Source organism: Pinus tabuliformis, chromosome 9, assembly GCF_031772625.1.
Source record: "Pinus tabuliformis cultivar Carrire ecotype Pingquan chromosome 9, CPIR1, whole genome shotgun sequence".
Taxonomy (NCBI): Eukaryota; Viridiplantae; Streptophyta; class Pinopsida; order Pinales; family Pinaceae; genus Pinus; species Pinus tabuliformis.
Genome location: NC_142307.1, coordinates 825,604,549 through 825,609,174, shown reverse-complemented (window position 1 = coordinate 825,609,174; position 4,626 = coordinate 825,604,549).

The following is a 4,626-nucleotide window of genomic DNA, read 5'->3' as shown; positions in this document are numbered from 1 at the left end:
CACCATTTCCCATTATCTTTGCCTTCATATGTTGTGGAGCTTCTCCAAATAAGCATCTTCATATGTTGTAGAGCTTTTCGAAATAAGAATTTTTCACAAGAACTTGATTCTCAAATTTTAGAAATTAATATCCTACTTATCCATTCTCTCATAATGATACTTACATTTGTGATGACACTCCACAATGGGTAATATGTTCACTTTTTTAAATTAAACTTTGAGTTGTTCTCTTATAATATTGTTTAAGATATTATAATTCATGGAGAAATCATCACTCAATTTAATTTTGTGTGTTTAGGAATTAATTTAATTATGATCTCCATCCATTCACAATACTACAACTTTAACAGGAAATAAAATATATAGATATGCATGGGTATAATGAAATATTCCAAACAACTCTATTTAGCCTCTGCCTAAAATCAAGGTTCAAATATTTTATAAAATGGTTGTACAATTGTAATAAACTTTTTTTTAATAATTTTTCCTTATTACAAAATAATTTTAATTTTACAATATTTTATCAATTACAATTATTTGTCATAAATTTTCTATATTTTTACATTTAAAAAATAAAAAAAATTATCTTAATTGGTGTTGCGTCTTTTAAACTTCATTGTAAATACTCCACCTATTACCATCTTTACCATCTACCCATTGTGATGTTGTGGAGCTTCTTGAGAAAAGTATTCTTCATGTGAAACCCTAATTTTTAGAGTTTGAAAATTAATATTCTTAGTATCAATTCTCTTACAATGATACTTACATTCATGATAACATTGGACAATGGCTAATATGGTGACATTTTTTAGTTGTTTTCTCTTGGAATATTCTTTAAGATATTATAATTCAAGGAGGAGCCATTACTCATCAAAATTCTATTTAATTTTATGTGTTTAGACATTAATTTAATTGCGATGATTTTGATACAAGTAATGAGGGCTTCTACTTGGAATCCAATTCCCTTAACTGAATCATTTCTCAACCCTTCTCAGGAATCTTAGCCTTTTTCTTGGAATCCCCTAGGCTTACAAGGATGGATTGAGTTTTTCTTTGATCCAAAACAACCTCCTTTAATGTAGGTATTGTTTTCACAATAGAATTACTAGGTGATCTCTCCTTATACTACCCATTCGATGGAGAATATCAATGAAAATATAGACAAACATTTCCTACATAGCCTTATGTTTTCGTTATGACAAACACCCTCCAAAATTTGGTCTAACTTGAATTTTGGAGCCTATTGTGGATCTTGTGATCATTCATTCCATAATCACTTTATGGTCGGTTGATAAGTGTCAAAGTCACTTTCTCACACATGCTTATTCTACAACAAGCTCGTGAGCGCACCCTTTTATGAAATCTTGAACAAGAAAAGCACAAGTCCATCAAGTCAGTGCCTATGCAATGTTCCACTAGTGTTGAAAGTTAGTGCACACTTTCATCAACAATCCCTCACTTTTTGTTGCGATTCTCATCAGTGATGTGATACTCTCATTAAACTATTGTTATAATACATATATTGAACTAATATTTGATATGTAATTTAAATAATATACATTACAGTTGTAAATCATAATCAATCATCAGAAACTATCACAAGTGAAATCCCTATATATAAAAAGATCAAACAATTAATTTATTAATCCAAGCCTCTTTTATTTACATTATGAAATATTCTCAAAATTTATTAATCCAAATAATTTTCAACCAAGGAAAAACAAATGATCAGCATAAAGATACGATGCACAAATTTCAATATCATTGGTGATTGTGCAACTTTGCACCGAGCATCAATTTTCAATTGAAAACAATATCGACACTACATTTTTGGCCTTCACCCTTTTCCTTCTTACAAATCCTATATTTGCATTGGCTTTGGCTTCCACTCAAGATCGATTCAAAGTGGAGAAGTGAGAATTATTTATGCATCTGCTAATCTTCATCTATATAGCTCTTTTCTTTGTATTGTTAGAATTAATGGATATTAGGTGATTATTGTTACATCATTATGATTGTTCTTTTCTTGGATATTCAGTTCCTATTATTTAAGAATTTGTTTTACTATCCCTTACAAAATGTATCTATTTATTATTGGAGTTTAATGTGAAGCACAAGCGGGTGCATTTGCTTGTAGGAGCTCCTGGGGATCCGCACCTGTGAGCTCCTCCTGTGTTGTTTACCAATTCATGTCTTCCATGTCCAACTATTGACATGGTATCAAAGCTGCAGGAAGAAGAGGCATGTGCGTTGAGTTGAGGAAAGTGAAATCATCGCAGGAAGCTGAAGAGTAATTGCGACGTCGTCACAGGGAGTTGAAGAATAGTCGCGACGACTCTCTTGGAGACTTTGCGATTTTTTTCCTCTGACATCGTCGTAGGTTTCTGGTGTACACCTGTGATTAGTCGCGAAAAGGAGGTGAACAGTCATGACGATTGTGTTCTAAGCTTGGAAAAGTAGTGGTTGTGGTGGTTAAAGACTACGTTTGTTTGCTGTGTTAAATTTGAGGAGAGGAGATTAAATTTGTGGCTGTGTTTGAAGGAGATTAACGGTGGTTGTTTTTTCACAGCACATTTCCACACGTGAAGTTTTTTTTACTGTAAAGTATTTATGCATTTTTCCTAAAGCCACTCTTTACTTTAAAGCTTCACGTGGATTTTTTTTACCCACCCTTTTTTACATTAAAGCTTCACGTGGATTTCTGAATTTGGGAAGATTTTTTAATTAAAGATTTTAATTCTTTAATTAAAAACAAAAAGGAATTTCATTATTTTTTGAAGGAACCCTTATTTATTAAAAAAGGGTGTGTATTTTTGGAGTGATCTTTTTTAAAAAGAAAAAGAGGATCTGGAATTCTTTTTAAGTGAAATTGGAGGAGGGCAATTTTTTTTGTGAAGGAAATTTGTAGTGAACAGGGAATTTTTTTAACATTTGAGGTTTGCTCAAATTGTTGAAGATTTTTATTCATTCAAGATGAATAATCAAATTGTTGAAGCTTATCTCAATGAGAGTAATAAGCTTGATGGGTCCAATTACACAAATTGGAAATTTAAGCTCCAAACTCTGCTTGAGGGACAGAATGCTTATAGCATTGCCACCGGTGATGAAGTCAAGCCGACTACTGCAATTGGTGGATCGAATACAACAATACAAGACTAGGAGAAAAGGGAGATGAAGGCAAAGGTGTTACTCAAGTTATCAGTTAAATATTGCATCATCCCTCACATTCGAGATTGCAAGACAACGAATGACATCTAGACAATTCTCAAAGATATGTATGAGATCAAGAACACTAGTCGAACTTTGTACCTCAGGAAGAAGCTTCTCTCAATCAAGATGGAGGAGAATGAGTCTGTTTCTTCATTCATATCCCGGATAAAGGAGGTTAAAGATAAACTAACTGATATCGGTCAAACCATGGCAAATGATGATCTGGTGACGATCACCATGAATGGCATGACGGATGATTATCAGATGTTTATAACTAGATTGAATGCAAGAGAAAAGCCTCCAGGCTTTGAAGAGCTCACTGGGATTTTGCTTCAGGAAGAGGAAAGGAGGTTGTCTCTCAAACCCCAAAATCCAGATCTTGCATTGATGACCAAGTTCAAGCCGAAAGGGAAAGCAATGGCCGATCACAGGAGAGGCAGCGCATCAAGAAAAAGGACACCACAAGGTATGACCTCGCATAAACATGACTCTGCTCCTAAATGCTTTTATTGTGGTAAGATAGGCCATATTGCTAAATTTTGCCATAAGAAAAAGGCAGATGAGGAGAGGTACAAGCAGAGAAGACATGCAAGTCATTTGGCTGATGCAGATATAGATCAAAATCAGGATGTCATATTATTTATGGTTGAGGCTGAGATTTCTCTAGCTACTGAGGAGGATGAATCAGTTATTTGGTTCATAGATTCTGGAGCCTCCTCACACATGACAGGTAAAAATCAATGGTTCAGAAAGTTTAGAGAATCCAACACTAGAGTAAAAGTATACCTTGGAGATAATAGAGGATACGAGATCAAGGGACATGGAGATGTTCTTGTTACTCTGCCTGATGGAAAGATCAAGAATATATCTTATGTGTGGCATGTTCCTGGTATTAAAAAGAACCTGATTACTGTGTCAAAGATTATAGATCAGGCTCTCAAGATAAAATTCTTTAAATCATATTGTATTATTAAAGATATGTTGGATCAGATGAAACCTATTGCTACAGGTATTCGTATAGGAGGACTCTACAAACTGGATGTGAAGAGTACACCACAACAAGCCTTGATGTCATCAGATAAGTCTGCTGAAAATTTGTGGCATCAGCGACTTGGGCATATCAATTTCAGTGACCTTCTTCTGTTGCAACATAAAGGTATGGTAGATGGTCTTCTTGTTTTAAAGAAGTTTCATATTAATTGTGAAGCATGTGCATTCAGCAAGCAGCATAGAGATGAGTTTCCTGCCATTAAAGATAGAAAACAGAGGGACATACTCGAACTTGTACACACTGACTTATGTGGCCCGATGTAGACGAGATCGTTAGGAGGGGCCTATTATTTTTTAATTTTTGTTGATGATTGTACAAGATTCACATGGGTATATTTTCTTAAACAGAAAAGTCATGCTTTTGAA